Source organism: Dermacentor silvarum, chromosome 4 (genome assembly GCF_013339745.2).
Source record: "Dermacentor silvarum isolate Dsil-2018 chromosome 4, BIME_Dsil_1.4, whole genome shotgun sequence".
Lineage (NCBI taxonomy): Eukaryota > Metazoa > Arthropoda > Arachnida > Ixodida > Ixodidae > Dermacentor > Dermacentor silvarum.
The window spans coordinates 765,438-786,481 of NC_051157.2; positions in this window are offsets into that span (position 1 = coordinate 765,438).

The window sequence follows — 21,044 nt, forward strand, 5'->3', positions numbered from 1 at the left end:
ACTCTTAGTTTTTGTATAGGTTTTGAGACCTGTGGTCAACCCAGCTGCCGCAACCACTAAATGCGCCATGCAAAATGTATCACTAAAGCATTCAATGGCAACAGATTTTTTAAAGGGGCCCTAAAACACCTTTTGAACATTGTAAGAGAACATTCAATCTGTACAAGAGGCTTCTGTGAACATGTGAGCCAAATATTGCACTGTATGCAGCAGGGAATTTAAAATTTCGTGTAGAAAACAGTGAAAGATCGCTTGCTCTCACTTCCGCAGTGTTGTCATGCAGCATCATTGCAAGCATCTGGACCCACCAACAGCTATTGGCTGATTTCGGGATTGCAAGAATAGCAATGCGTAATTGCTAATCTTGAGTTAAATAAATGAGACATACGTGTCTGCAATCTCAAAAAGACAAGAAATACTTTCATGTTTGCGCTGCCAGTGTACGCAAGATCTAATCTGCCAGCGGAGAGCGAAAATGCTCCGCGCTGGATCGTACCGGAAGTCTGCGCACATACGTCACAAAAATCGACTTTCGCTCTGCATGTTTCCATGGCCACCAAGATCGCCGTCCCCCAGCAAGCAGAAGTGACGTATGCTTCTCGTCCTCTTTCCGCCCGAATCCGCGCCTCGGCAGCTGAGAGCGATCCGGCGCGGAGCGAGTTGGTCCGAAACGACCAGTGGAAAGCGTGAACCCACTCCAGCTCGACCAGTGAAATTCAGATTCGCAGCCGTGGAACAAAAGATCCTGCTCCAGATCGACCAGTAAAAAACTCCATAAGCACGACCACCACAGGGTACCACGATGAGCCATTTTGCCATACTTTCATCACCAAGACACTCAACTTTGGCTGCAGGGCTTTGCCCCCTTGGCTTCTTCCCTGTGTAGCTTCCAGCTTGCCATTCTTTACAGCGGAGACAAAAAGAAAGCAGTGTATCAGTGCGATAATTCCACTTATACTTGAAGGATTTGGCTGCATGAAATTCGCGAGATGACATCCTATAATAGTGAGACCATTATATGATTATTTATGGTGTTTTTCACTGGTAGATCTGGAGCGGCCGCCGAAATCCTGGAGCGAGTGCTCGCAATTCACCAACCCTAATCTGCCAGCGGAAAGCGAAAATGCTCCGCGCTGGATCGTACCGGAAGTCTGCGCACACACGTCACAAAAATCGACTTCTGCTCTGCCAGCGCCTTGGCTCTGCATGTTTTCATGGCCACCAAAATCGCCATCCCCCATCAAGGGGAAGTGACGTATGCTTCTCGTCCTATTTCCGCCCGAATCCGCGCCTCGACAGCGGAGCAAGCGATCCGGCGCGGAGCGATCGAGTTGATCCGAAACGACCAGTGGAAAGCGCGAATCCGCTCCAGCTCGACCAGTGAAATTCGGATTCGCAGCCGTGGAGCAAATAATCCTGCTCCAGATCGACCAGTGAAAAACGCCATTAGATAAGCGTTTCAGGGCCCCTTTAAAATTAGCCTTTATCCTATGTGATGCTCCTTTTTTGCTACTTTTCTTTCAGTACGCGAGTGGCCATCACAGTCCATTTTCTATTTAATAATGATTCACTAACTTTTCCATTAGTTTTTTTTTTTTTTTGGCAGCATTGCCATGGTGGTACTGGAGATGGACGCCACAACGGCAAAAGCAATTCATGTGATTTTAAAAATGCCATCCGCTGTTGAGATATACGTTGACAAAAATTCACCTTCTTTCACTCCCGAAGGCGTGCAAACAGAGCTGGAAGGTCAGATAGTACAGTATAGACCACTTATAATGTTACCGTTTATAGTGCAGAACTGGCTACAAGGCGGCCTTTTCTGACTCCCGTCTACCCTCCCATAGAACTCTATGTATACGCATACCGCTTACAGTACAGCCGCGCGAGACGAAATACCAATTATAATGCGGCTTCCGCGGGAAAATCTCGCCGACAAGGGAGGTAGCGAGCACGCTTCACGCTTCGATCTCAACGAGGTGCGCCCACCGATGGGAGAGAGATCAACGAGGGCGATGCGGAGGAGGAGCATGAGACGTGGAGCACGAGTCCAAAGGCGATAAAACCGTCGCCGCGCGCCGTATGTGCGAATGAAAGCGCTCGGGGGACGTGCGCCTTCACGGAGAGCGAACGCACAGCGAAGACTTCCGTCGCGCGAAAGACCCTGGGGGTATGGGAGCGAGGGGCGACGCTGTGCTGTGGCACCAATTGCGTATCTTGCAACCGGGCACAAAGGTAACTGGCGACGCAATCTCCCACGCGAAAGGAGCAAAGCGGGAATGAATGAATGAATAAAAAACTTTATTGAATAAAAAGAAAAGGCAAGGGAGCGGGAAGGGTGGGTCCCTAGTCCAGCTAGGACTCCAGTGGCCGTTGCCGTACGCTCAGCCTGGTCTAAGAGACCCTTCTGGTCAGCTCGAGCGAGGACGGCCTCCCAAGGCTCCATGAGTGAGGCCAGTTTCAGGGGCGAGGAAATGTTCGGTGGCCTACATATTGTAACGTAGATCGAAGACGGAGTCTTAGAAAATAGATGCTTCTCTTTAATGGCGGGCCAGAAGAAGAACGTGCAGCCTACGCGCTTCGTCGTCTTTCACGGCGCCGACCTTGGCGCGCGCCGTCCCGCTGTGCGTGAGCCCCACATCATTGTGTCAATTGCCCCCCGTGCGGAAAGCGACCGTCTCGGTCGCGTCAAAAAGTTCTTTCAGCCATGACAAGAAATGGAGTTCCTCAGGTGCATCTGGGCGTTCACGTACGCGCATGGTATGGTTTCATGCGTACTACATGAACAACTTCAGCGCGAGGACGACGACGGAGCGAACCGGGGTCGGAACTGCAGGGGACGACTTCGTAAGTTACGTCGCTGAGGCGGCGTGTAACCTTGTAGGGACCGAAATACCGGCGGAGCAACTTTTCCGAGAGTCCACGGCGACGGATGGGCGTCCAGACCCACACGCAGTCACCGGTATTGTAATGGACGTCGCGGCGACCCTGGTTGTATCGAAGGGTGTCGGTATGCTGTTGGCTCCGGATACGATGCCGAGCAAGCTGGCGGGCTTCTTCGGCTCTTTGTACGAACTCTTCCACGTGTTCGCTGGTCGGGCTATTATCATCCACAGGTAGCATGGCGTCAAGTGTTGACGTGACGTGGCGCCCGTATACAAGTTCGAACGGCGTAAACTGTGTAGTCTCCTGTACAGCAGTGTTATACGCGAAGGTGACATAGGATAAAATCTCGTCCCACATTTTGTGCTCTACGTCGACATACATGGAGAGCATATCAGCCAGCGTTCTGTTCAGACGTTCCGTTAATCCATTGGTTTGAGGGTGATAGGCAGTGCTCTTGCGGTGAGAGCTATGTGTTAGCTGGAGAACGTCCTGCATAAGTTCGGCTGTAAATGCTGTACCGCGATCCGTGATGACAGCAGAAGGTGCACCATGTCGCAGGACGATGTGGTGAACGAAGAACTTGGCCACTTCATACGAGTTTGCTTGCGGAATAGCTTTTGTTTCGGCGTACCGGGTTAAGTAGTCGGTAGCGACGACTATCCATCTGTTGCGCGAAGAGGTCACTGGGAATGGCCCAAGTAGATCCATTCCTATTTGTTGGAACGGTGCTTGAGGAGGGTCCACAGGGTGGAGAAAGCCAGCCGGTTTAAAGGGCGGTTTCTTGCGGCGCTGACAATCGCGGCAGGTCTTCACGTAGCGTTGAACAGAAGAAAAAAAACCGGGGCCAGTAATACTTCTGTCGTATCCTTGCTAATGTCTTAGCGAATCCCAGGTGTCCCGTGCATGGCTCATCATGGCAGGCTTGCAAAATGTCTTGGCGCAGCGCCGACGGCACGACAAGGAGGTACGTATTTGGACCGCTTCCGCAGTTTTTCCTGTAAAGGACGTTGTTGCGCAAACAGTACGATGATAAGCCGCGGACGAGCGAGCGAGGTAAAACACCTTCAACTCCTTGAAGGTGCTCGATCAGCGGCAGCAGCTCAGGGTCAGCGCACTGGTGCTCAGCCATCTTTACGGCGTCGACAACGCCGACAAATGGCAAGTCATAGTCAGGGTCCGACGATGTCGTAGGGAGCGGTGCGCGGGACAAACAGTCAGCGTCACTGTGCTTCCTTCCAGATCGGTAGACAACGGTAACGTCGTACTCTTGTAAGCGCAGGCTCCAACGGGCTAGTCTGCCTGAAGGATCCTTGAGGTTGGCAAGCCAGCACAGGGCGTGGTGATCGCTGACAGCCTTAAAGGGTCTACCGTACAAGTAGGGTCGGAATTTACTAATTGCCCACACAACCGCTAAGCATTCTTTTTCAGTGGTTGAGTAGTTTTTCTCAGCCTTGGTGAGACTGCGGCTTGCATAAGCAATAGTACGTCCCGCACCATCTTGCCACTGCACAAGAACTGCGCCGAGACCCGCATTGCTGGCGTCAGTATGGATTTCTGTGTCTGCGTCTTCGTCGAAATGTGCAAGTATTGGGGCAGCTTGCAAACGCTGGCGCAATTCATTGAACGACTGCTGCTGCTCGTCCGCCCAAATGAAAGGCACATCGTCGCGTGTAAGCCGTGTGAGAGGCTCAGCAATTCTCGAGAATCCCTCGACAAAGCGTCTATAATAGGCGCACAAACCAAGGAAGCGTTGGACAGCCTTCTTGTCTGTGGGTGGTGAAAACTCGGCGACGGCAGCTAACTTGTCGGGGTCTGGTCGGACGCCTTTAGGACCAACGACATGGCCGAGAAATTTGAGCTCTTGGAACCCAAAGTAGCATTTTTCGGGCTTGATGGTGAGGTCGGCAGTACGGATCGCAGCGAGGACGCTCTCGAGTCGTGCGAGGTGCTCGTCGAACGTGCTCGAGAACACGACGACGTCGTCCAAGTATACGAGGCAGGTTTGCCATTTGAGTTCAGCAAGCACGGTATCCATCATCCGCTGAAAGGTGGCAGGTGCGGAACAGAGACCGAAGGGGAGAACTTTGAACTAATAAAGGCCGTCAGGTGTCACAAACGCTGTTTTTTCACGATCCTGTTCATCAACTTCGATTTGCCAATATCCGGATTTAAGATCCAACGAAGAAAAGAACTTGGCATGTTGTAGACGATCCAATGCGTCGTCGATGCGTGGCAGTGGATAAACATCGCGCTTGGTGACACGGTTCAACTTTCTGTAATCTACACAGAAGCGTAACGCGTTGTCTTTCTTTCTGACTAACACTACAGGGGAGGCCCACGGGCTTGTGGACGGCTGGATCACGTCGTCTTGGAGCATCTCTTTCACCTGCTGCTTGATCGCTTCCCTTTCCACTGGAGACACTCTGTAAGGATGCTGGCGAACAGGACGTGCGGATTCATCCGTAATAATGCGGTGCTTTGTGATGGACGTACGCCGTACTTTGGACGACGTTGAAAAACAGTCGGCAAACTCGTTCACGAGACTCAGTAGTCGGTCTTTCTGATGGTTTGGCAGCGTAGCGTTAACGTGAATCCGTTCTTTTAGGCTGGGTAACTCAGATTGCTGAGACGATGCGATTTCCAATGTGCCAATGTCAGTAACATGAATGATTTCTCGAAGAAATGCGATTGTCGTTCCTCGTGGTACATGCCGATACTCGTTGCTAAAGTTTGTTAGCAAAACGACTGAACATTTGTTTTGCACCTCAAGAAGTCCTCTGGCTATGCAAATGTGGCGCTCAAGAAGCAGGGGGATGTTTGCCTCAGCAATTCCTTCGGCGACGTCCTCCATGTCGCATCGCACAAGGGTAAGCACACTGCTCTTGGGTGGCAACGTGACGTGATCGTCTGCAACGCGTAGCGCGATGTCATGGTCGTTGTCATTACTGTGCGCTATGGCTTGCGTAGTAGCGAAACTGACTCTTGCAGGTCGATGATAGCGCCGTTCGCCTGAAGGAAATCCATGCCGAGTATAAGGTCCTTTGAACATTCAGAAAGAATGACGAAGTCGCCGATGTACGTGAAGCCTCGAATGTTGACTCGTGCCGTGCACCGGCCCATTGGGGTTAAGAGGTGCCCTCCCGCAGTACGAATCTGAGTTCCGGCCCATTGCGTCGAAACTTTGTTCAGCATACGTGCGAGATTCTGGCTGATGACAGACGTGTCCGCACCCGTGTCGATTAACGCCGTGACTTCGTGGTCATCTATGGTAACTGATACGTCGCAAGATACTGACACCGAACTGCACCGATTTCTCTGCGTCTCAATTGCGTCATATCGCGGTCGTCGTAGTGGAGGATCTTCAGCGTTCGCAACGTCAGCGACCTCACCTCCGCAGGTCGCTGGACTCAGTTTTCCCGGGAAGCAGGGCTGGGTGAGCGACGCCTTGTTGCACTCGGCGTGAAGAGGGGGCTGGAAGACCTGTTTCGGGCGGGTGACGGTGACCGGGTGTCATGGAATCGTGGGGCAAACGAGGTCCTGGCGTCCGCGAGGTAGGCTTCAATCTCTAGGGGGCGTTCGCCATTTCGTGGGCACGGGGCGTTCAGTGAAAATCCACGGAGCCCAGCTCGGCGGTAAGGACATGCCCTGTAGAGGTGGTCGGCTTCACCGCAATGAAAACACAAGGGCCTCCGGTCTGCAGTGCGCCATACGTCGCTCTTGCGGGGTGGTCGCGCTTCAGCCATGAATGGCGTGCGGCGAGGCCTGAAGTCGCCAGTTGCTTGTTCCACGGCGCGCACTCCATGGAAGTCCGGCACGTCGCTCACACCGTGAAAAGTCGGCGACAACGAACTTCGCGCAACTTCCGCATACGACATGCGGGGCTGTGGCTGCCGTATCTCGGGCTGTGGTGTCTCGCTTCGCTCTGGGACTTGGACTGCCTGCCTGATTTCCTCTCGGATGACCTCAGCCAGAGCAAGTCGCGGTACCGATGCCGGAGCCACCCGAAGCTTCTGGAGCTCTTCTCGAACAACAAGCCGAATGAGCTCCCGCAAGGCGTCGGTATTGTCAACAGGTATAGTGAGATGGTCACGTGATAGGGTCGACACGTCGCGGTTGTACTGCCTTGTTCGCTGCTGCAGTGCCTTTTCCATTGATATGGCTTCCGCGAGAAACTCTGCAACGGTCCTTGGTGGGTTGCGTATCAGGCCTCCAAATAGCTCTTGCTTGACACCACGCATTAAGTTCCTGAGCTTCTTTTCTTCCGGCATGGACGGATCCGCGCGTCGGAAAAGTCGGCACATATCCTCGACAAACATTGTGACGCTTTCGTTCGGCCGCTGTACTCTCGCCTGAATTGCAGATTCAGCTCGCTCCTTGCGATCGAGGCTGGCATATGTGCTGATTAGCTGCCGTCGGAATTCGTCCCATGTTGATAGGGCCGCCTCACGGTTCTCAAACCATGTCCGCGCATAGTCCTCGAGGGCAAAGTAGGCGTTGCGTAGCTTGCGCTCCGGAGTCCAGCCGTTGAATTCTGCGACACGCTCAAAGTGATCGAGCCAGTCCTCAACATCCTCGAAGGTGTCCCCATGGAAGGATTTGGGGATTAGCGGCTGATTAAGGACGACCTCGGTCGGTGCAGTGGAGGAAGAAGACGGAACTGATGTACTCATCGTTCTGACTCGGTTGGGTAGAGGCTCGTGCTCCGGTGGCAGTCCTTGAAGTCGACGGCTTGTCCGTACGTGAACAGGAGTCAGCTCGACCGGACTTCGTACTGGGCTTGTAGGCGGGGTTCGATCTGGGAGTGGTAGCATGTACCCAGCACCTCCACCAGAAAAATGTAACGTAGATCGAAGACGGAGTCTTGGAAAATAGATGCTTCTCTTTGATGATGATGATGATGATGATGATGATGATGATGATCACAGCACAAATGGCACATACCCACCGTGGGGGATCGGCCAAGAATTGGGCGGTTTGGAGAAAATGGATTTAAATAAAATTAGAAAAAGATAAAAAGAAAGAAAAAAGGAAGATGAATTCTGCTTGGTCTTCTAATTACTTATTATAATTGACTATTTTAGGAAGGCAGTCGATTCGAATTAATGATAAAGTTTTGCATTGCAGTGCAAACATTCTGGTGGCTGTACCCCAATGTGGAAGCTCCAAACGAAAGCAAGACGGTAGCGTTCATACTGAGGCCAAGTTTGTTTACAGGGTCCTCAAGCACCCTTTTCCTTACTGAGGAGAATCGTCGGCAAGCAAGGAGAAAATGATCAATAGTTTCTGGTTCGCCGCACTGTATACACAAAGGAGATGCCGCCAAACCAGCCCTGTGTGTATAGAAATTTAGTGTCGGGATGCGGCAACGTATCCTGGTTAGTGTAATCTCTAATTTTCGTGTTGGGCAGAATTTACGATTCCAAGGGAATAGTAGATGGTGGTAGTCAGAATGCGAAGCCATACTAGAATTATATATCTCATTCATCATTGTTAATCTCCTAAACCTAGCGGCAGTGATATAGGCGGTTGGGGGAACGGCAGGTACTAAAGGACCCCCTAGGGAAGCCTTCGCTAATGAATCTGCACACTCATTCAAAGGCAAACCTTTGTGCCCGGGCACCCAAATTAAGCGAAGCAAACTCAAATGAGACGGAGCTAACAGATGTAACTCTTGCAAAATTTTTGAGTCACTACGCGTTGTAAGCGACGAACATAGAGAGAGTGAGTCGGTGATAATAGCAACTGATGAATGAGAGGGGTTCAACTTCCGTAATGCTAAAACCACAGCTAAGAATTCCGCTGTGTAGATAGGAGTAAAATCTGGAAGTCTAATCGAATAGGACCAATCTAGCGAATGAGAAAAAATTCCTACACCTGCCTTTTCGTGGTTCTGTGATGCATCTGTAGCTATTATAGCATTGGTCTGAATATGACACAAGTGATCATCCAGCATGGCATTGAGAATTCGTGAAGATAAAAGTTTTGCATTATTTGGGTAGATGTTATCAAAAATTATTTCTAGAGAGAGGGTAGCAGACTTTGTAGGAGTTATAGAGCTTAACATTCAACGGCTCGAGTATTGCCTGCGCAAAAACCACCTGTGGCGTGTGAAAACGGGGCCAGTGGACATTAAAAAATAAAGTGGGCTGACTTATGAACACTGTCTGGTGTCTTCTGAAAGGCGATTCGTGCAGTCGCAGAAAGGTTTGGACTGTTAGTAGTCTGAATCTAGCCATTAACGATGGCACTCGCGCTTCCAGGTAAAGCACAGCGTTCGATACGAATTTGGGGAGGCCAAGGCAGAGTCGGAGCGCATCCCGTTCTATTAAAACAAGGGGACGAATTTTGTACGCGGCACTTCCAGAGAAAAGAACACACCCAAATTCTAATACTGGCCTGACATACATTTTGTATATCCTTAGTAGTGTGTCTCTTCGCATGCCAGACCGATTGTTGCTCAGCCGTCGTAATATTCCGAGAGCACGGCCCCCTTTTTTAGCAATATACTCAATGTGCGGTAGCTAATTGAGTTTATTGTCATAAATCACCCCAAGGTACTTGGTTTGTTCAACTTGGGGGATGACTTTGTTCTGATAACAGAGAGTTAAATACACTGGACTACTTAGCGGAAAGGCCAGCACCGCACTCTTGTTAACGTTCAGAGATAGGCGAATTCCTTCCAGGTATTTTTCAAGTGTGTTGAGATAAGCTTGCAATTTTCCGTAAAGAGACTGAATGTCGTCTGCAGAAGCAAAAAATGCAATATCATCTGCGTAGACATATGTGTTTACATCAGCCTGACAAGGTATACCACTTAGTAATATATTGAAAAATAGGGGAGACAAAACGGCCCCTTGAGGTACACCCCTGGTCTGTGTAAACCTTCTAGAGGCGATGCCATTCCTAACACAGAAAAATTCTCTCCCCCTCAAAAACTCGGCTGTCCATCTTATAAAGTAATGTGGGAGATCTAGTGCATTCATTCTATCCAATAATATTGCATGCTCGACACTATCAAAAGCTTTGGCGATATCTAGCGTGACCAGTGCAGCACATCTCCCGTGGCGCCGTGCAATATGAATTCGACTTTCTATGTCTGCGTGCGCACACCAGATGGACATGCCTGGTCTAAAACCAATTTGGAAAGGGCTGAGCAGTTCTCTGGTGTTCACGAACTTCATGATTCGGACATTTATTATTCTTTCGATTAGCTTAACAAGGTTTGACGTTAATGAAATAGGCCGAATGTTCTCCAGTATATATCCACTACCTTGATTTTTGAGTAATAATATTACTTTAGCGAGTTTCCATTGCAATGGGATCCAAGCCTTCTCAATAGAATGATTAACCAGAGCCAATAAGACATCAGGATACTCCTTATACAAAATTTTTATCATTGCGGTGGTAACCCCATCCGGACCTGGGGCAGCAGCGGGCAAACTTACAATCACTGAGGCCAATTCCGGTAATGACACCTCTTCGAAATTGTCCACAGAGCCAAGCAATAAAGGCCGACAAGGGAGACAAGATGAAAAGCGGCTCTCAAGCCCTTTGCCAATTTTTTCCAAGAACTCAGTAATTTCATTCGGTGTAAGAACAAGTGAATCTGCATTGATTGATGGTTGAATCATCTTCAGTGATCTTAGAAAGCGGAACAATGCCCCTCTGTTGCGTGTTTGGGACAAGAAATCAAAATGTCTGATGTTAAACTCTTCTTTCGCTTTAGAAACTGCACGTTTAAAGGTGGCCGCTATGTATTTGTAATCATTCCAGTTTTTTGGACACTGGTTGTATAGGAGCTTTTTCCACGCAGCTTTCCTCCGCCTAAATTCTCTAGTGCAGTCGTCATTCCACCATTTACTAGGGCTATTGCTTTTACTCGAACAAATTACAAATTCAGATCGTTTTTTAGAATCCTCCAATATCGAACATAAACTATGAGCCTTTTGAATACAACTCATATGTCTCATTGAATTAAACGCTGTTTTCAAACAAGTATTAAAACGAGTATAATTAATAAAACTTCTCTTATGAAGCTCCGGAGAGGTTAGCGGGCCTACCACTTCAAAAACAACAGGTAGGTGGTCACTGTTTGTAGCGCAGTCAATCGTTGACCATGAAGACACAACAATATTTGTTCCAGAGAACGTCAGGTCTAAAACAGAGCGAGACTGTCCTCGGAGAAACGTAACGGCTCCAGTGTTCATGCAGGAAAGCCCATTATCTACTGCCCATTCCCACAGTCGTTTACCACACTGATCCGTTTTGTATCCCCATGATACATGATGCGAATTGAAATCACCAGCTAAGATTATATCTTTTCCGCAATTTGCTATAATTGAATCTAAGGAACTAATGTTCTGGACCCCAACAGGAAAGTAGGAATTTACGACTGTGAAAGGTCTACATCCGGGCAAATTTATTTCTACCGCAAGTATTTCGCTGTCTGGGGCCATTAACGTGAATGCTAACTTTGTTATGTGGCAAAATTTTGTTGAAATAAATATTACAATGCCTCCGCCTCTAGTAAGACGGTCCAAACGAAAACATCGATAATTTCGCAATGAAAAATTTTTTCCTGTATACAACCAAGTTTCTTGTAAAAGTATGATATCCGGACAAAATTTATGTGTGAGATGAAGTAAATCTGTTGAAGCAGCAAGTATAGAACGACAATTCCACTGAAGCACTCTCATCTGCCCTCGGGCGGCGAGAGCACCGCAGTGGCAATTGCTCTCTCCAAAGTAGAGTGTTAACTCGGCGCCATTAGGGCTTTTCTTGGGTTTAGAATGAGGGCGAGAATTTGAGCCAACATTAATGGGGGACCCGCGACGTTTGGGGGCCCGCGACTCCACATCCATAGTCGATACATCCTCCAACTCCAAGTTACTGGGACCAGCCATATTTGATTCCTTGTCCGTACTGACGATTGGCAGATTGGGCATGTTGAGCTCAGGTACCACATTAGGAAGAAGTACAGAAGTTGCCTGCAGTCAGACACACTTTCAACGAGGCGTTCCATGACCTTAGCCATTGACTTTTCGACCGCGGTTGCAATCGCTTCTGAAATGGTTGAATCCATGGCAGCAGGTTGCCGCGCCACAACACCAGCGTAACCATGGGATCTTTCCTTTACAGCTACAGTAGCCTCTCTGCGGGAGCAACGCCTTTTATCCATTACTTCAAGAATTTGAAGTTCTTGTGATCGAGAAGGGCAGTCAGAATTATTAGCCTGATGCGCACCTCCACATAGGCAACACTTCTCCGTTTGAGTTGCGCACTCATTGCCCGGATGTCCCTCACCACAGACGCAGCAACGAGGACTAGACTTGCAGCCACCCGCACTGTGTCCAAAACGCCAACAACTACGGCATTGTAACGGGCGCGATGCTAGAGGGTCTACACGAAAAATTAGTGGCCAAATTTTTAATTCTGAAGGACATGATGTACCCGCAAACGTGGCAATCACAGATTCTGTCGGTACACGTACGTTATCAGTCACGCGGTTGCACCGATAAATGGCAATAACACCTGTCGCAGAGAGCTCTTCCAGTGTTTCTGACGGACTCAGTCGAGAGTCCACACCACGCACTATTCCCTTCGTGCATGCCAGATGAGGTGGAATGAAAGCGTTCACCTTAATGGAGCCAAACGAGGAACATTTTAGTAGATCTGCTACACATGCCTCATCTGGCGATCTGCAGACGATGCCTCCTCGTCCAAATTGTCGAACGTCTGTGATATGCAGGTAGTGATGAGTCACAGACTTAAGATCCGCCTGAATTGCTTGCGGGTTATTGATTCGAATGGAGCCGCCATTCAAAGGTACCAGCGCCACCGGAATGCTGCTCACTCCACTACGGAAAAAGGCTTCTAGAGGCATTTGATTAGGAGGGACAGAAGCTGACCAGGGGCAGCGCCCCTGGCCAGGCGAGCTATTCGTCATGAGGACGAGCTGACTGTCTCAACCAAAACAGTACAGCCTTCTGTAGCTTATTGCCAAAAATCAAGCTTAAACCGCCCAACACTGAGCCGAGCACCCCACAGCGCTTACGTGACCACCAGATGCTTGCTTGTCTTCCTGGATCGAACGACTTGCAACGCGCTGAGCTTCTCTTTAATGGCGGGCCAGAAGAAGAACGTGCAGCCTACGCGCTTCGTCGTCTTTCACGGCGCCGACCTTTGCGCGCGCCGTCCCGCTGTGCGTGAGCCCCACATCATTGTGTCAATATACATACCCACATAATGTGGGGAGGAGAAGGCCGCCCCCAGTACCAGGGACATTCAGCGACATATACTGTTGGCCACATTGCGTGCCACAGTCCCAAGTGAGGAAAGATGCGAGTTTGGATTTTTTTGTACTTCTGAGCGTCTCCTACTCCGAGCTGCGGATGCGGACATGCGTAGATTTGTAGATCGCGACGCCATGGTGCCCCATGATGTCGTGCGGGCTGTGGTCCTTTGGTATTTTACTTAGGGCGTCGCCTGCTCGGTTCGCTAGTTTGTGAGCTAGTGCGTTCGCCCGTTCGTTTCCTGGGACTCCCGAATGTCCCGGGCACCATGTAATGCTATGTGATGCACCTAGTGTTTCGCCTAATAGCTTGAGGGTTATACGCGGTAGACGTCCATTTAAGAACATCCGGCACGTTGCTGGCGAGTCTGTCAAGACCACTATCGAGTTCCCACTTGCGTCTGCTTGTCTGATTGCTAGAGCTTTTGCAGTTGCTTCAGCTGTGCTCGTGCAATGGGTGCGCACTGAGGCCGAGATTTTGATGTTTGAATGTGTGGAGTAGTTTACTGCCGTCAGAACGTGACCATGGTGGGACTTTGCGACGTCCGTGTAAATGACATCACGGTGCCCGCTGAACTTTTTAGTGAGTTGTCTCGCTCTAGCCGCGCACCTTGCGCCATGGTAGAGTGGACTCGGAATTGGGGATCAGCTGTTCTCGTAAAGTCTCGGGGATAGAAACGAGGTCTTCTTAGCAGTAATGGGGTCGAAAAAAAATGTAAATCCGCAAGGACCCGTCTTCCTGCCTTAGAGCGGTCGAGGCGTTCCCTTTGCCCCAGCATAGTCGCCGCCCTCAGTTCCTCGTAAGTATTATGGAGTCCGAGCGCTTGTAATTTCTCGTTGGACGTGCTGGGTGGGAGTCCTAGTGCCGCTTTATACGCCATACGTATTATCACGTCCACTTCTTTGGTTTCGCTAGGGTTGAGCTCTTGATACGGCAGGCTATACGTGACCCTACTTAGTACAAACGCGTGCACTTGTCAGATGGCCTCCGCCTCGGTTAGACCTCTGCCTTTCCTCGTTACTCTGCTTATCATGCGAGCTATTTGTTTGGTGGTCGTTTTCAACGTTTTGATAGTGAAGTCTGCTCTGCGGTTTTCTTGTAGCCATAGTCCTAGGATCCGGATTCTTTGTTTTTCCTGGATTTCCGTGTTACCTAACCATAGGCTAAAGCTTTGATCTTTGCGATAGTGTCGGCCGTGTAGCCTTAGCCATTCTGATATGTCTGGCGCGCAGGACATACCGCTTTATTCTGCAAAATCATTTACAGTTTCTATCGCTTCTTGTAAGACTTGTTCTTTGTATCCTAGAGGACCTGTTGTCGCCCACAGGGTAATGTCATCCGCATAAAGCGAGAATTTTAAGTCTGTAAATTGCTCTAGTCGCCTTGCTAGTCTGTTCATGCCTAAATTGAATAAAAGGGGCGAGAGGCTGGCCCCTTGAGGGGTACCTTTACCTGGCATGTCGAATTTATCTGACCTGATGTCTTCTATTCCTATCGTGGCTTTCCTATCTGTGAGGAAGGAGCGTATGTAATTGTACATTTTCTCACCACATTCTACTCTTTCTAGTTCCTCGAGTATGAGCGTGTGCGACATGGTGTCGAAGGCACTTTTGAGATCTAGCGCGACTACCACGTGCTCCCCTCCCGTAGGTATACTGCTTAGGACCTCCTCTTAAGCCTGAGAAATACGTCACGAGTTGATAGGTGTTTCCTAAAGCCGTACATGTAGTCTAATAGGAGGCTACGATCTTCTAGGTGATTCGTGAGCCTCGTGTGAATTACTTTTTCGAAGAGTTTCCCTAGGCATGATGTGAGGGATATCGGACGTAAGTTCTGCAGACTGCGAGTCTTGCCTGCTTTTGGGATGAGTATGACGGTGGCGTCTTTCCACTGTTGTGGAAGGTGCCCCGTCTCCCAGATCTGCTCGTTGAAATAGTGTATTAAGCGCTCAAGCTGCTCATCGCTTAAATTGCGGAGCATGGGATTGGTGACCCTATCTTCCCCTGGTGCTGAATTTTTCTGAAGGGCTTGTGCGGCAGCAAAAAGCTCTGCTTTAGTTAGAGGGGCATCTAGCGCGTCGTTTTCTATGAGTAACCGCGCGTGACATACTCGGAGTCTTTTGTTCCAATGTATCGCTGGCTAAGTTCCTGAAGCAATCTGTCGTTGTTGCCTTGGTATGTGCCGATTAGCGTTCTGAGGGTTCGCGTATTTGCAATCTTCGTGTTTTCTGGATCTATCATACTTCTTAGGATGGCCCAGGTTTTCGCTGTCGATAGGGTTCCTCTAAGGGAATCAGTAAAGTGGGCCCAGTTTTCTGCTTGCAGTTTACGTGCGTATTCGCTCGCCTGGGCCGAGATTTCTGCGATCCTTATTCTTAATTTTCTGTTTAGTTTTTGTCGATTCTATCTTTTGGTGAGTCCCCGTCTGCAGTCCCACAAATGTAGCAGGTGCGGGTCGACCACTGGGTTTTCCGTCGTTTTTCTGGTAGAGGCTTCGTAGGCCTCTTTAAGGCCCTGCGCCCATTGCTCCGCATTTGCCGGCGGGTTTAAGGGTACTGGCTACTGGCGATATGCTGGCCAATCCGTCATAGATGCGGAACCGAGGACGCGTTTGAGTTTGGGAGTGGTGGTGGAAAAGCTTATTATGAAATGGTCGCTCCCCAGGTTTTCCTGTAAGTTTTGCCAGTGACCATCTCTAACGTTCAGCGAAAAAGTGAGGTCTGGATACGTGTCGGCGTTTAGGCTGTTCCCTGTCCTAGTAGGCGCCGAGGGCAGCGTTTCCAGCTGTAGGCCTGTATTTTCTATGGCATGAAGGAGTAATTTGCCCTTGGGTGTATCTCTTCTGTATCCCCAGTTTGTGTGTGGAGCATTAAAGTCTCCCACGAGAACTAGTCTGTCTTTCCTCTCCATGTTTCCCATGGCGTGGGTAACTATAGGCGCGAAATCCGTGCCTCTCTCTTTAGGTAGGCTATAGCCTATAGACATTGATTATTTGGGTTTTCGCGCGTCCTCTCTTTGTTGGAAAGAGTTCCACTATATGGTGTAGTGTGAGTGTTAGGAAGGTACCTAAAGGTCTACGCGATCCATTTGCTAACCAACGTCGCGATCCTGGGGTAATCCAGGTTGTGATGTGTATAGTAGTCGCGCAATTTAACTGTGCATTTGCCAATTTCTTGCAGGCATATAATGTCCGGCTTAACAATCGCCTTGTCGATGTAGCACTGCAGGGCCGCCGCCTTTTTTTTTTTTTTTTTTTGAAGGTGCGGCAATTCCAGTGCTAAATTTCAACGGTTTCGTGTGTTTTTGCCTGATTAGTGGCCATGGCCTGTGACACTCTCTGCATCCATGGAGTCAAGAGACTACTCCGTTTTTGGCTTTTCGAAGGGTGGGTGCATTTGGGCTACCTGCTGCACGCTTACGATTCAATTGTTTTTGATTAGTGGCTAGCTCGTCGACTTGCTCTTTTAATTTTTTAAATCGTCGTATAACTGCTCATAGAAATTTTGCATTCACTGCATTTGCTACATCATTTGATGTACGTAGCATCGCTTCTATCGGATTTTGAGACAACGGGATATTTTCTTCCGCTACTGTGGTTTTTGGTTGTTCTACTTTAGCCGTTTGTTTAATCTGTCCTCTGAGGGCGGCCATTTCATGTTCGACTTCTTCTAGGGTTTGTTTGAGCATGCGATTCTCTACTAAGACTCTCTGGTACTCGGGATTTGATGTAATGGGAGCACCGGTTTTGACCGTCCCCGTCCAGCTCACCTTTGTGTGATCGATGTTCTCTGCCTTGTTCCCTGGAGCCCTGGGCCTAGGGTTGAGCTGCGGGTGGTGGGGTTTGGGGCAGAGGATATCGACGTCCTCGTCTCTTCTGCTCGATCTTGACCGGGAGCGTGATGCCTTCTTGGACCTCTTCGGGTTCACTGGATTTGATGTTCTGATTCACCTCTGGGTGCTGTCTTGAGTTCTCTGTGTAGCGAAGGCCATTCATCCTCTTCGTCCTCCGAGCTGAGCCATCTTGGTCGTGGTGGTGGCAGCTTGGGTGTCTTTCCAAGGGTTCTTGCTACGTGTTTAATTTGACGGAGGCACCGGGGCGTGCTTGGGGCTTTAGACTTCTCTTAGATTCCTTGTCTCCTGTTAAATGTTCTCCACCACTAGAGTCACAGATGGGGAGGCATTCGTGGTCTGCCTGGGGTTCTTTCGTGCCACACGTGCGACAGACTGCCAGATCAGGCTGTGGGCATACATCTGTGCGGTGTCCGGTTGGTCGGCACACGTTACAAAATTGAAGAGTGTTCTTATACGGATAGCACGCCAACTCACCACCCATGTAATATACGTATCGTGGTATGACTGATCCGTAAGAGGTAATGACTGCGGTTTTGGTATCGCCGAGCATTCGCGCTCTGAGTATCTGGACTCCTCGCACGCGGATTCGTAGATTCGCCATCAGTGTTTCGGTAGGGGTGTGAGACGGTAGGCCGTGTATTACACCTTTGCCGGTGATTTCCCCCGTGGCCACGTATGCATTAACGGCATGCATTCTTCCATTAACGTTTAGGTTCGTTATGCGACGGATGTGGTCTGCCGTAGTTTCGTCCGGCGTCGACACAATAAATATGTTAGACCCTGGTTTTAGTCTCACGAGGAACTTGTCGCCACTTACTTGACCTCGGCAGGCTGTAATCACGCCTTCAGCGAGTTGTGGGCTTGTTAGGTTTTTCATCGGCAGTCCCTGATGCGGGCAAAACACCACTTTAAAGTCCTCTTTTGACAGTGGTGGTAGTTTCCGGGAAAAGGGTTTCCGTCTGGCGGTGGGTGTCGGCTTTGATTGTTGCGGCTGGCTGGTCCTGCCTTCGCTTTCTTCGACGTTTTTCTTCGGTTTCTTGCCCTGCGCCAAGGCTTTCTTCTGGCATAGCATTAGCACTGTTTGCCGTCCTCGTCACCGGCTGGGTTTCTCGCCCGTTTTTGCATGGGCGCTCGGGGGCATGGACGTTCGATCGGCTACCTTGCTCCGGTGTATTGGCGTCTTGGTATTCCATTAAAACACGTTGTGGGGCTAGTTGGTGCATAGCTTTCAAAAGATGAAGCGCCAACAGTGACAGCACATTAGGAAGGAACAAAGCCAAGTAAGGAAAAGAGCCGTGCCATATCTTTGTGTGTAGACCTTGGACTACAGAAGCTCGCGAACGGTGTCCAAAAAAGTCGGGAAAACTTTTTTAATGTATTTTTTACTGCAAGAACGCACAAGGATGGTATACCGTTCAAATGTATTGTGAGTGAAAGAGGTTCCTGGCAAAACAACGTTAGCCGTTACCTTCTCAAGCAGCTTAACACCTTGATTATAGATGACCCATTCATGGTAAGGAATAGCCTTGACATCATAGCTTTTTTACGTGAGACTAAGTCGCTAGGATGCTTGTTTTCAATAGATGTTGTTGATCTTTTTTACTCTATTCCGCTAAAAGAACTGTTAGCAGCCGTCCTGAGCTGCATTGAGATGAACGGGCAGGTGTCCTTACAGAATACCGCGGGAATTTCTGTGTATAACTTCATAGCACTCCTGGAGTTTTATCTGTGTTCAACAGCTGTTTGTTTTCAAGGCCAGTTTTATGTGCAAAAGAAAGGAATTTGTATTGGCTCGTGTGTGGCTCCCGTACTGTGCAACATTTTCCTTGCAGACATCGACAGAACGCTATCCATGGTGTTTGACGATGGCAAAGTGCTGAAGGTTTTTAGGTACGTTGATGATTTTTTAATTTTACTGATGGAACGTTCTCCCATGACTTACTCGCATACTGTGCAGGGCATATTATCTGAATTTAAACAGCACGGCAAAGGCTTAGATTTTACTTTTGAACTAGCCAAGAATAACAGCTAGCTTGCAGTTTTTATAGATCTTGACATAACCCCTACTGACGAAGGTTCCTGCTGGATGTATCGACCCCGTGCCCGCAAGGAATTGTTGCCGTATGAGTCTACACACTCCAAGACTGTTAAACGTTCGATTGCCACTATGTGCCTCGAATCCGCCCTTAAAAAATCGTGCTGCCATAAGGCACAAGCTTTGACGAACAGATTTTGAAATTGAGGGAGGCTGGCTTCCCTTGTTCGGTTTTAAGCGCAGTTTTGGAGGCGTTATTGAAAAAGGTGAAAAAAGAAAGAAAAAGAAGCACTGAAGAAGGTCAAACATTCGAAAAGAAAGCTAAACCAGTGGTGATTCCGTATTCTCACAAAGTGGCGCACAATCTTAAACACGTCGCCGTGAAATACGAAATTCCTGTGGTTTTTTCCGCACCCCGAAAACTTGCTACTTTGTGCCGCCTGATTGGTTCTGATAACTCTAAGAAAGCAGGGTGTTCCATTAAACATACGAATCCTTTTGTTAAGTGTGAGGAAGGAGTTGTATACCGCTGAAGTGTGGGAAAGAATACGTCGGCCAAACTGGCCGATGTATTAATGATCGCCTGCGGGAGCATAAGCTTTCATTGAAATATGGTTATGGCTCAAACTTGCCTCTTCATTGCAAGGCCTGCGGCAATGAAAATAAACAAGCATGTGAAGCAAGGCTTCAAGATACTACAATCTTGTTTAAAAGTAAAGACTCTGTGGCACGTGAATTGATGGAGGCCAACCAGATTAAGAAGAGAGGGGAAACATGTGTCAGCTCCCCCGTCTCTGAATATATACACAAATGAAAGTGTGTTTTTAGATAAGTTTTAGATTCGCCATTTCCTTCATGCATATCTTCAGTGTTCTCACGCGTGCGCATTCATACAATCAGTGTTCCGCCTTTTTCGTCCCCCCCTCTCCCCATGGCTATATATTCAACCCACTTTGACCACAATAAACAGTTGCAAGTAGCGCCTGTCCTGTCTTTGTTCCTTCCTAACGTGCTGTCACTGTAAGGCGCTTCATCTTTTGAAATGCTATTCCATGCATACTGTCGCACTCGGGATCGGAGGCGTCAGCTAGCCGCATCGATGTCTTGCTATTCGTCGGGTTCCCTTGCGCCGCCGCAGCTGTCGAGGCGGTCGCCATTGTCACCCTCTGTTGCAAGCACGCCATCGGCGTTCCCGCGTTGCAGCTGCCGCTTCCCTACTCGTTGGTAGGCTTAGCGGTGCCGCTACGGAGTGGAAGTCTTCTTAGAGTCGTAGCGGCGTGAAAACGGTCCCAGGTACAAAAAGTGATGTCCTCTGGTGCCGCTTGACGTCGTCAATGCAATGAAACTAATCTTTCCCGAGTGCTGAGGAGGTAACCCAGAAAAGCGCATCAAAACTGTGGAGCTCGATGCGGTGGCTTCCACACTAGTCGGCGCCCGCTCCGCGTTCCTCCAAAGCGGGAAGGCAGCGCGGGAGAGAGGGGGGGGGGGTGTAATCCACTCTGCCAACAAATGCGTTCTTGTACTTTGCGCCTGTGCCGGCTGTCGGTGTTGTCGTGCGCACCGTATCTTGAAAGCTCTGACCGTTGTAAGCGCTGTGCCTTACGCCGCTCAGTTTCCGTTGAAGCGATAAACCGCACGAACCTTCGCTCGCTGCGGCGGCCGCGCTTCCCCACGCCCGCGTTTTGACAGTGGTTGTCTGTGGTCATCGAGTCTATTGATGTTTGCTTGTGCGCGTTGACACCACGCTTGTTAATTTAGTTAGTAAGCGAATGTGTCAAGTTTATGCAGCCGATAAAACTACTATACCTACTCCTTATAGCTCTCTACTAATTTGCTATCGCAACTGATGCTTCGCCTTTCGGGCGAAACTGCGACATTAAGAAGAATATTACTTTGTCTGCTTCATGCGAAGATCATGGGTACTTGGACATTAACCTTTCAACGTTCGTAAATTTACACGGATGCAAAACTCCCAGTCAC